The 12,933-nt window shown below is 37.8% G+C and overlaps 1 protein-coding gene and 1 pseudogene across 19 annotated transcripts in view; one reads left to right on the top strand and one right to left on the bottom strand.

Annotated features, from left to right (window-relative positions):
* Positions 1 to 12,933, top strand: part of RABGAP1L (RAB GTPase activating protein 1 like) — a 786,378-nt gene that overhangs the window by 188,604 nt on the left and 584,841 nt on the right. The gene's annotated exons all lie outside the window — the stretch shown is intronic.
* Positions 11,919 to 12,853, bottom strand: LOC108586183 (annotated as a pseudogene).

Genomic DNA, 12,933 nt, shown 5'->3' with positions numbered 1-12,933 from the left:
AATCAGTGGATAATAAGAGATAAAACAAACTGGGAATGTGTTTTTAGTTACCTTTGAAGTGACAGACATAAAGCAGAAGACTCAATAACAATAATATTAATTCAAAGAATGATAGCTAACACTTGGGTACTACTGTGTGTCAGGTATTATGTTTAGCACTTCATATATATTTTCATTTAATTTTTACAACACTATGTGATTGAGACTATTATTTCCATTCAACACATGTTTAGATTGAAGAAAGTGGTAGTCCTACTGTATGGGTCTGATGACATCTTGTATACTCTGTGTAGTACTGCTTTTTGAAGGAAAACAGTAAACCACAATAGATGAGGAAAACATTCATGAAAAGGAGTTGAAGTTAGGCATATTAAAGGAGACTTCACCAAATTCTACTCCCTAAGTTAAGCATAGTCTCTCAGAGATCTCTTCTAATGTTAAAATTTATAGAGGAAGTTGGGACTGCTAGGTTTGAATTTTCTTAACTTCCTTTCTTAACATCTTCTTAGTTTCCCAAAGTCCCAGTCAAAAGATAAAGTGCCCTCCTGATCAGTCACGTCCCCAAATCTGGGCACTTTCATATTTTTAAGGAATGTACACAGTTCCTCGTCTTTGTCTCTCTATTGTTTTTCCTTACCCTAAGCATGTGAATATATTCTAAAAATAAAGCACTAACAAAAAAATTCTTTATTTCACATTCCAGTGTCATGTGCTAAAAGCTACTATATAACGACAAATAAGATACAGTCCCAGCACTCAAAGAGCCTGGATTCTAGGAAAGAGAAAATACATGTAAACATGAATATTGTAGATATTAAACACACGAGTAAATAAAACCAAACATGTTTTCATGAAAGTTTTATATGTATTATAGTAGAAGTCTACATAGCAAAAAGGAAGGACTGGCCAGTTTTCCAGGAAATGGGAGTTGATAAAGGGAGCATAAGGCTTGCATTGACTGTGCAGTTCTCTTTAGCTATATTAAACCTGTCTCTCATCTTTCTTTATTTCCTGAGTTGGGTAAAGAAGAGTATACATTTAATACCTCCACTTTCCTCTCATATTTTCCTCAAACCTGTGCCAGTAGGCATTCATGTTTGTTAAATGGTAATGGCTTGTGATAGCTTACACTTATAGAGCTCTTGCCCTTTGCCAGGCACCCTAATAACATGTTTCACATATAGTAACTTGCTTATTTCTTACAACTACTCTCTAAGATGAGTACTGTTATTAGATACAGACAGCTGAAGCACAGAGAGGTTAAATACCTTGACCCGTATCACAACTAATAAATGTTGGAACTGGGCTTCAAATCTAGGCCATTTGACTTTGGGACCTATGCGTTATGAATGACTTGTGAACAAAATTCTCTAAAAAGGAATTTGGGAAAAAGAGACTTTTTTCCCAGTCAACAGTTTGCAAACCAGGGAAACATAGCCGTCAGCGTAAAATGAAGAATGCATTTCAGAGAACAAAGAGAAGGTTTGGATTTTATAGAAAAATACACTTCCTAAATTCCCAATCAGGTCCATTTATGCAAATGAAAGATTTAAATTCATGTAGTTCCCAATAGTTGGCACAGTGGAGTTCTGATTCGTTGATACGGCTGAGCCCTGATTGGCTGGGGCAGATGAGTCCTGATTGGTTGGTTTCCAAGCCCTAAACCAGAGATCTCTGTCAGATGTTTCTTTCAAATGACTGGCGGGTGGTGTAGGGTTTTTGGTTATTTATCTTGGCACAGACATCAGGAACTGGTTTGGCTTGATTGTAGAAAGGGAGGGCCTGTGACACTTTTACATCTTTCTGAGAACACAGAGTACATGACTGCTCCCTCACCCAGGATGGCCGCCTGGTTCTGTCTTAACTTTGAGCATCTCAATTAGCCACAGAGAGTCCATTTTGTCTGTTGGATAGGGTATACTTTAACAGACTGAATGAACCTAGTTGCCTTTTACCCATGTCTGCACACAAATGCCTATATGCTAAAGTTCATTTATTTCCAAGGCATATATTTTTCCTAGTTTTAATGGATTTTCCTTTGTCCTCTCCGTTCACTCATTGAGGAAATTTTGAATACTCTTATGGGCAAGTACTAATCTAGCACTGCAAATATAGAAATAAAAGTGGCCACTACTATCACAAAACTCATAGTATGGGAGAAAATGTGGAGGAAAATGGATAATTATAATATGACGTGCTAAGTGTTATGATGGTATAGGCCTAAAGGGGGCAATATTTAACCCAGCCAGAAGAGGGTAACCCCTAACCTGAATTATGATGGAAAAGTAGGATTTGGCTAAGCTTCTTTCTATTATTTGTCCTCCCTATTTTTTTGTATGTGTAATGGGATACAGTTGCTTTTTCAAAACCTTCAATTACCCCTTTACATATCTGCACTGTTGCATTGTTCCTTCTGTTTTCTTCTTCATCATGTTCTACTTGTAAGCCTTCTCAGTGTGTCTTTTACTGTACTTTGGTCTCCAGTGTCTTTTTCATTCTTATTTCCTTTTTAGCTTATTCATCCTATCTAGAAACTTGTCTTATCTACTACAGTAGGAAATTTAATTTACTTTTCTTCAGCTCCTTTATTCCTCTCTGGCAGGCTGCCAAAGTGTTTAAAACACTCATGATTATTGGTTTCTTCAGAGAGGAAGATAGATCTGGGTCATATGCTTGATGTGACTGGGATATTCATTTCATTTTTGTTCTTTCTGGGCATCAAGGGAGTTTTACCCCTTGAAGTCTCTCAATTAAATCTTCCCCCAATTTACTGTTTCTTGGGCATGTTCCTTTAATGTGCCTAGCTTTTCTGTTTTTGGCACGATTGCCCAACCTTTACTGCATATTGGCACTTGGCACACAGACTGATATCTGCTGAATGCCAGATACAGCCTCCTCTACAAAACATGGTGGGAAAAATTATAAGGGAAGATAGTATTTGACTCTGGATTCAAACACAGGTTGAATTCTAACCTTTTATCATTTATTAGCAGGATAACCTTAGGCAAGTTACTTAACCTCTCTCTGCCTCAATTTTCTCGTTTTTAAAATGGGCAAACTAATAGTGACTACCTCATTAGGTTTTTAGAGGATTAAATGGGTTAATGCCTTTAAAATTTAGAGCAGTGAATGGAATATAGATAAAAAAGGAAGACATTTAATAAGAGCCTGGGGTTCCTAGCCTCGCTGGCCAAGAACTGTTTTTCCATCCAACTGTTTGGCCCCTGATTTGCTGTTGCCTCTCCCTTACTTGTTCATCAGGGATCTGGTTTTACTTCAAATTGTGCTCATTATCTTTTATTTTCCTGTGGTTCTCCTCTGATAATCTAGGTTTTTATACTTCTAATATCCTTTTGTAGTGGAAAATAATTTGGGAGCTTGTCAGGAAGACAGTAATTGTTGTTAACAGTGAGATTTTATAGCTCATTGTTGGAGTTTATAATAATAGGTTTTTGTTTCATATAGCAATAGGAATTGTTCAAAAGTTAAAATTTTTTTTGCCATCCTTATCATTATGCATACTTATAAGAGATTAGAATATTTCAGAAATATAAAACTCAGAAATAAACGAAGTATTCCCTAAATATTTCGTGCTTGCTATGTGGTAAGATACTGTTGGAGGTACTGAAACATAATTGCTAGTAATAGTTTGGCATAGTTTCTTACAGTTTTTCAAAAAGATCTGTATAGTCATAAAAGTTACATTATTTATGAAAATAAGAATGATAATGTTTTGTTTTGCAGGAAAAGTCAACACTAATAATATGCTCTAGAGAAACTAACGGTTGCTTAGATGTTTTTAACATTATAGTAAACTAATATGCCAAGCTTCAAAATGACCAAACATACAACTTGTAGCTGTGGTATTTTGGTGTATTTGGCATTATACCGTAATTTACAGTATATAACATCTGATGACTTTTAGCAGTATCTTGGCACAACAGACTAACTCCTTCCATCCTATCAGAGGTGGAGAGAGGAACTCTTTTCTCCCCATAAATTCTTGATTTTTAATTAATTAATTAATTAGTCTTTCTAGTTTTCATCTCCTGTCTTAATATTGGACTTTGATATTTACCTTTTTTATTCATTTTGTTTATTTTTTAAAAAAAATTTTGTGGATGGCCGGGCATGGTGGCTCACACCTGTAATCCCAGCACTTTGGGAGGCCAAGGCAGGCAGATCACAAAGTCAGGAGATCGAGACCATCCCGGCTAACACAGAAATATGCTGTCTCTACTAAAAAAATATGAAAAATAAGCTGGGCGTGGTGGTGGGTGCCTGTAGTACCAGCTACTCTGGAGGCTGAGGCAGGAAAATGACATGAACCCGGGAGGTGGAGCTTGCATTGAACTGAGATCGCACCAGTGCACTCCAGCCTGGGCAACAGAGGGAGACTCAGTCTCAAAGAAAGATTGTGGATATATAGTAGCTGTATATAGTTATGTGATACATGAACTGTTTTGGTACAGCCTTGTGTAGAATAATAATGACATCATGGAAAATTGTGTATCTATTGTCTGAAACATCCTTTGTGTTAAAACAATCCTAGTATACTCTTTTAGTTATTTTAAAATGTACAATTATTATTGATTATAGTCTCCCTATTGTATTATTAACTACTAATTTTATTCATTATTTCTTTCTTTCTTTTTTTTTTTTTTTTTTTGACACCGAGTTTCGTTCTTGTTGCCCAGGCTGGAGTGCAGTGGTGCGATCTCGGCTCACTGCAACCTCTGCCTCCAAGGTTCAAGTGATCCTCCTGCCTCAGCCTCTTGAGTAGCTGGGATTACAGGCGTGCACCACCACGCCTGACTAATTTTGTATTTTTAGTAGAGACAGGGTTTCTCCATGTTGGTCAGGCTGTTCTCGAACTCCTGACCTCAGGTGATCCGCCCACCTCAGCCTCCCAAAGTGCTGGGATTACAGGCGTGAGCCACCATGCCTGGCCTCTATTCATTATTTCTAACCTTATTTTTTTAACCCATTAATTATCCCTACCTCCACCCTATCCCCCTACTATCTTTCCCATCTTTTGGTAACCATCCTTCTATTCTCTATCTCCCTGAGTTCAGTTGTTTAAATTTTTAACTCCTCTAGATAAGTGAGTACATTTGATGTTTGTCTTTCTGTTCCTGGCTTATTCACTTAACAAAATGACCTCCAGATCCAATCATGTTGTTGCAAATGATAGACTCTCATTCTTTTCTGTGACTGAATAGTATTCTGTTGTGTACATATACCACATTTTCTTTATCCATTCATCTGTTGATGAATGGATAAAGCACCTTAGGTTGCTTCCAAATCTTGGCGGTTGTGAGTGGTGCTGCAATAAACATGGGAGTGCAGATATCTCTTTAATATACTCATTTCCTTTCTTGTGGGTGTATACCCAGCAGTGGGATTGCTGGATCATATGGTAGCTCTATTTTTGTTTTTTTGAGGAAACTCCAAACGGTTCTCTGTAGTGGCTGTACTAATTTACATTCCCACCAACAGTGTACAAAAATTCCCCTTTCTGCACATCCTCACCTATATTTGCTATTGCATGACTTTTGGATATAAGCTATTTTAACTGGGGTGAGATGATAGCTCATTGTAGTTTTGATTTGCATTTTCCTGACGATCAATGATGTTGAGCACCTTTTCATATGCCTCTTTGCCATCTGTATGTCTTTTGAGAACTGTCTATTCAAATCTTTTGTCCATTTTTAAATTGGATTTTTAAATTCTTTTCTATAGAGTTGTTTTAGCTCCTTATATATTCTGGTTATTAATCCATTGTCAGATGGGTAGTTTGCAAATATTTTCTCCCATTCTGTGGGTTGTCTCTTCACTATGTTGATTGTATCCTTTGCTGTGCAGAAACTTTTTAACTTGATATGATCTCATTTGTTCATGTTTGCTTTGGTTGCCTGTGCTTGTGGGATATTACTTAAGAAATTTTTGCCCAGATTGATGTTCTCGAGAGTTTCCCCAATGTTTTCTTGTAGTAGCTTTCTAGGTTTAGGTCTTAGATTTAAGTCTTTAATCTATTTTGATTTGGTTTTTGTATATGACAAGAGTTAGGGACCTAGTTTCATCCCTCTGCCTATGGATATTCAGTTTTCCTGGCACCATTTATTGAAGAGACTATCCTTTCTCAAATGTATATTCTTGGCATCTTTGTCAAAAGAGAGTTCACTGTAGATGCATGGACTTAGTTTCTGTGTTTTCTCTTCTATTCCATTGGTCTCTATGTCTTTTTTCATGCCAGTCCCATGCTGTTTTGGTTACTGTAGCTCTGTGGTATAATTTGAAGTCAGTAATGTGATTGCTCCAATTTTGTTCTTTTTGCTCAGAATAACTTCGACTATTCTGAGTCTATTGTGATTTCATATAAATTTTAGTATGTTTTTTCTATTTCTGTGAAGAATGTCATTGATATTTTGATACGGATTACATTAAATCTGTAGATTGCTTTGGGTAGTCTGGACATTTAAATAATATTGATTCTTCCAATCCATGAACATGGAATATCTTTGCATTTTTTTGGTGTCTTCTTCAGTTTTTTCATCAGCATTTTATAGTTTTTATTATGGAGATCTTTTACTTCTTTGGTTAAGTTAATTTATAGGTATTTAATTTTATTTGTAGCTATTGTAAATGGGATTACTTTTTTGATTTCCTTTTTGAATTGTTCACTGTTGGCATATAGAAATGCTAGTGATTTTTGTATGTATATTTTGTATCCCGAAACTTCATTGAATTTATCAGTTCTAGTGGTTTTGTTAGTGGAGAATTAAGTTTTTTCCAAATATAAGATGGTATCATCTGCAAGCAAGTTTCATGTGACTTCTTCCTTTTCGGTATGATGCCCTTTATTTCTACCTTTTAAAAAATACTTTTAAGTTCTGTGGTACATATGCAGATTGTTACATAGATAAATGTGTGTCATAGGGGTTTGTTGCACAGATTATTTAATCATCCAGGTATTAAGCCTAGTACCCATTAATTACTTTTCCTGATCCTCTGCCTTCTCTCACCCTCAACCATCTGATAGGCCCCAGTGTGTATTGTTCCCCTCTAAGTGCCCATGTGTTCTCATCATTCAGCTCCCACTTATAAGTGAGAACATGCACTATTCAGTTTTCTGTTCCTGTGTTAGTTTGCTAAGGATGATGGTTTCCAGCTTCATCCATGTCCCTGCAAAGGACATGATCTCATTTTTTTTATGGCTACATAGTATTCCATTGTGTATATGTGCCACATTTTCTTTACCCAGTCTATCATTGATGGACATTTAGGTTGATTTCATGTCTTTACTATTGTGAATAGTTTTGCAGTGAACATACGTGTGCATGTGTCTTTATAATAGAACAATTTATATTTCTTTGGGTATACCCAGTAATGGGATTGCTGGACTAAATTGTATTTCTGTCTTTAGGTCTTTGAGGAATCGCCACACTGTCTTCCACAAAGGCAGAACTAACTTATACTCCACCAACAGTGTATAAGCATTTCTTTTTCTCTACAGCCTCTCCAGCATGTGTTATTTTTGACTTTTTAGTAATAGCCATTCTGACTGGTATGAAATGGTATCTCATTGTGGTTTTGATTTGCTTTTCTCTAATGATCAGTGTTGTTGAGGTCTTTTCATTGATTGTTGGCCCCATGTATGTCTTTTTTTGGGAGATGTTTGTTCATGTCCTTTGCCCACTTTTTAATGGGGTTGTTTTTCTCTTGTAAATTTGTTTAAGTTCCTTATAGATGCTAGATATTAGGCTTTTGTCAGATGCATAAATTGCAAAAATGGTCTCTCATTCTGTAGGTTGTCTGTTTACTCTGTTGATAGTGTTTTGTTGTTATTGTTCTCTTTTCTGTGCCAGAAGCTCTTTAGTTAAATTAGATACCATATGTCACGTTTTGCTTTTGTTGCAGTTGCTTTTGGCATCTTCATCATAAAATCTTTGTGCCGATGTCTCAAATGGTATTGCTGAGGTTGTCTTTGAGGATTTTTATAGTTTTGGGTTTTACATTTAAGTCTTTAATCTATCTTGAGTTGATTTTTGTGCATGGTGTAAGGAAGGGGTCCAGTTTTCATCTTCTGCATATGGCTAGCCAGTTATCCCAGTGCCATTTATTGAATAGGGAATCATTTCCTCATTGCTTGTTTTTGTCAGGTTTGTTGCAGATAGTTGTAGATGTGTGGTCTTATTTCTGGGTTCCCTATTCTGTTCCATTGTTCTATATGTCTGTTCTTATATCAGTGTCATGCTGTTTTGGTTACCATAGCCCTGTAGTATAGTTTGAAGTCATATAGCATGATGTCTCCAGCTTTGTTTCTTTTTGCTTAGGATTGCCTTGGCTATTCAATCTTCTTTGGGGTTCCGTATGAATTTTAAAATTTTTTTTCTAGTTCTCTGAAGAATGTCAATGGTAGTTTAATGGAAATAGCCTTGAATGTGTAAATTGCACTGGGCAGTTTGGCCATTTTCACAATACTTCTTCCTGTATATGAGCATGGAATGTTTTTCATTTGTTTTTGCTCATCTCTGATTTCTTTTTTTTTTTTTTTGAGTCTCGCTGTGTCACCCGTGATCTCGGCTCACTGCAAGCTCCGCCTCCCGTGTTTACGCCATTCTCCTGCCTCAGCCTCCGAGTAGCTGGGACAGCTAGTTTTTTTGTATTTTTAGTAGAGACGGGGTTTCACCATGTTAGCCAGGATGGTCTCGATCTCCTGACCTCGTGATCCACCCGCCTCGGCCTCCCAAAGTGCTGGGATTACAGGCTTGAGCCACCGCACCCGGCCATCTCTGATTTCTTTTAGCAGTGGTTTGTAGTTCTGCTTGAAGAGATCTTTCACATCCCTAATTAGCTGTATTCCTAGGTTGAATGTCCTTTATTTCTTTCTCTTGTGTGACTGCTTTAGCTAGAACTTTCAGTACTTTGTTGGATAACAGTGGTGACAGTGGGCATCCTTGTCTTGTTCTAGATCTTAGAGGAAAGACTTTCAGTTTTTCCCCATTCAGTATGATACTAACTGTGGGTCTGTCATATTTGACCTTTATTATATGGAAGTATGTTTCTTCTATCCCCATTTTTGAGGGTTTTTGTAATGAAGGAATGATGACGTTTATAGAGTGGTTTTTCAGTGTTAATTGAAATGATCATATGGTTTTTGTACTTCATTCTGTTGATATGATGGATCACATTGATTTATCTGCATATGTTGAAACATTCTTACATCCAGGGATAAATCCCATTTGGTCATGATGAGTGATCCTTTTAATGTATTGTCGAACTCATGTTTGCTTGTATTTTGTTGCCAATTTTTGGATCAGTGTACATCACTGATATTGGCCTATAGTTTTCCTTTTTTGGTATGTCTTTGGTTTTGGTATCAGGGTAATACTGGCCTCCTAGAGTAAGTTTGGAAGTATTCCCTCTTCCTCTATCTTTCAAAACAGTTTGAGTAGGATTGGAATTAGTTCTTTAAATTATTTGGTAGAGTTCAGCAGTGAAGCCATCAAGTCTCAAGTTATTCTTTACTTAGAGGCTTTATTAGGACTTTGATGTTGTTACATATTATTGTTCTGTTCAGCTTTTGGATTTCTTCATGGTTCAATCTTGGTAGGTTGTATGTGTCTAGGAATTTATTCATTTCTTCTAGATTTTACCATTTATTGGCATATGGTTGCTCATAGTAGCCACAAATGATCCTTTGAATTTCTGCAGTATCCATTGTAATGTCTTTTTTATCTCCAATTTTATTTTGGATTGTGCTGGGTCACCCCTGAAACCAGCATGTCTCAGAGCCCAGGGTCAATGGTGTACTTGTGGGTATGAGTGCTGGTTGTTCAGGGCCCAAGGGTTCTTTAGTTAGCAGATGATAAATCCTTCCAGGACTGGGTTCTTCCCTCAAGGCAGTGGGATCCTTTATGGCCCAGGGTGTGTCTAGAAAAGTTGTCTAGGAGCTGGGTACTGGAATTGAGGCCTCATGACTCTGCCCGTTACCTTATTCTACTGTGAATAACTTGGTGTCCAAGATGCAAGACAGAGTTCTCTTTACTCTTTGCTCTCCTCTCCTTAAGCAGAAAGTAGGAGACACTTTCTTGCTGGGACTGGGGAGACACTGCCTGGGGTTGGGGAAGTGATGACATAAGCACTGCCTTTGCCATGCCAGTTGGTGTCTCTCTGGGTCACATGCCACCCTATTTCACTAGCTCTAAGCCACACCTAGTGCTAGGAGTTGCCTAGGAATTGCAGTCTTTGTGTCCTAGACGCCTGTCAAGTTTACCTAGGATCCCAGAGCATTTCAGTTTGCAGTGTTGAGGCTTGCTGAGCAAGTTCCATCTGTTGCAATGGGTGTTTCCCTGCTGGCTAGGGCTGGGCCAAATGCTCCTTCTGTGTGTGGGCGCTAGCTGAACCTAGGATGGCTCTATCCTCCACTGTGACAGGGCAGCACTGAATTCAATGTGAAGTCCCCCAGTTGCTGTGTTCTTTATCCCCAAAGTACACAAATTGCCTTTCTGCACCACAGGCGGCTACTGAGGGATATGGGTGGGGTGGTATCAGCAACTCAGGACTGTCTCTCCATTCTTCCTCATTGCCTCTTTTGGTAATACAAAGTTAAAACCATGCACTGTGATTGCCCACCTGATGTTTGGTTCTTACGACAGTGTTTTTCTGTGTGCAGATGGTTGTTTAAATTTGGTATTCCAGGGGGTGTGGGAGTGTGATTCGTGTAGGCTTCTATTCTGCAATCTTACTCTGCCCTCTGAACTTTAATTTATACCATACAATAAATCAGAGTGAAAGGTAAACAACAAGGTTACAATGTAACTCTATTATAAATTTTGAATTTTTTTTGGTGACAAATACCAGTATATTTTTGTCTTTGGAGCTATAAATTACTTAATTTAGCAAGCTCTAAAGCTTATATATTTTAACTTCTCAAGTAAGAAGTCTGGCACTTTATGGCTATAAATTTTACTATCAAAATATCCAGGGTAGTGAATTCATTTTAATAATTATAATTCTTCTAAACATCATTTGAAGAATTATTTGTGGACACTAGACTCAAGACTATATATACTAAATCCAAACAGTATGCCTAGGACCTCAGTTTTGAGTTTTTCATCTCAGTTATCTGTCCTTCAACTTACGACTTCCTCTTACGCTTTCATTTACTAAACACATTTTCAGATTTTTAAATTGGACCTTCTCCTCCAAGGCCCTATCGGACAACTTTATAAATATGCATTTACAGCCTTTAAACACCAACATTTTAAACTGAGACTAATTCCTGCAACCACATTCCTTGTTAAAAGTTCAACACTAGGCCGGGCGTGGTGGCTCACGCCTGTAATCCCAGCACTTTGGGAGGCCGAGGTGGGCAGATCATTTGAGGTCAGGAGTTTGGGGCCCACCTGGCCAAAATGGTGAAACCTTATCTCTACTAAAAATATAAAAAAAATTAGCCAGGTGTGGTGGCGGGCCCCTGTGGTCCCAGCTACTTTGGAGGCCGAGACAGGAGAATCGCTTGAACCCAGAACGTTGCAGTGAGCCAAGATGGTGCCGCTGCACTCTAGCCTGGGTGATAGAGCCAGACTTCGTCTCCAAAAAAAAAAAAAAAAAAAAAAAAAGCTCAGCACTAACAATATCTTTCTGTCATTTTCTTCTGCTCAAGGAACAAAAGAAGTCAAACAGATAATGGGTTCTGCCTGAGCCATTTGTGAAGTCTAAGAACAGATATGTATACTCCCTGTTATTCTTCCAGGGCATTATTTTATCCTTTTTTTTAAACCTTGAAAAATAAGTGTTACTTACCCTTATAAATATTTTGAAGTAAGGTTTCTGAATTTCTGTGAAGAACTCTTCTAGTAATTCAGCTTTTCAAACACATTCGTTACTCAATAGTCCCTGTAACATGGGATTTATTCCACAGTTAAAAAGTGACTTCCTCCTTTGTTACATGTGAGAGTGATTCTTTGTTTTCTCAGGATCCCAAACTGCTCATTCAAAACTATCTCTGTCTGTTTTCCAACACTATTTATGTCAGATTGTAGGGAAACACCCACGGGAACTTTTCTTTATATTCTTTTGCTGCTGTTTTTTAAAGAATGAAGGTGCAGCAGTGTGAATTAATCATGGTTTCTCAGTTGCTGGGCATTGTACTGCTCCAGGGTTGTCAGTAGATACAGTCAGATTCCTGCGTTTCTGATAGAAGTCTGGCGTTGACTAGTTCTCTTTGCTACTACATCATCTGGCAGTTGCTCCGTGTTCAACTAGGCCTGAACCTTCTTCAGGCCTCTTCCGAAAAGAAAAGTTACCTGTGAAGTGTCTTTCTGATGGCTTAATTTATTTCTTCTCCTGGTAAAATTGGTTGTAATGTTATTTTTTCTGTTTAGCTGGTTAGGTCTCTTGAGACCTGCAACTGGTTTCCTACATACTTCATTTTGTTTCAGAAGGCTTGCCTTTCTTTTTAACACTGGAAAATAGTGTTTTGTATTCTTGTCAGTTAGACATGGACAATTCATAGGACTAATTCCTTTTCCAATTCCAGATGATTTCCTAACTGCAAGGCCAATGATTATCCATGAGGATGTCTCTTTCTAGGCATTACTCTTCCTCTACAGCTTAGACTGGTTTTACCAACACCAGAATTCTGTTGTAGTACCCATTGTATTCTCATCCTAAATTGCTGGAGTCTTCTGTTTAGTTTTGGAAAAGTCTGCTTTTTTCCTTGCTTTCAATTCAGTTTGATGACACCATCCAAAGACATGTCAATTTTGTCAAGGTTTTTGTTGCTGCGGGCTTTCAGCAGCTGTGACAAGGTCACCATGGCTTCTGCCAATTGGGTACCAAACTGGTTTATAGCTTGAAACGTGGTGCTAGAACAGTCAGTGGGGAAGGCCAGAGTTGGAGACCTGCCACCTCTCATGCATGCAC

Source organism: Papio anubis, chromosome 1, assembly GCF_008728515.1.
Source record: "Papio anubis isolate 15944 chromosome 1, Panubis1.0, whole genome shotgun sequence".
Classification (NCBI taxonomy): Eukaryota; Metazoa; Chordata; class Mammalia; order Primates; family Cercopithecidae; genus Papio; species Papio anubis.
This window is presented reverse-complemented; position numbering and strand designations above follow the sequence as displayed.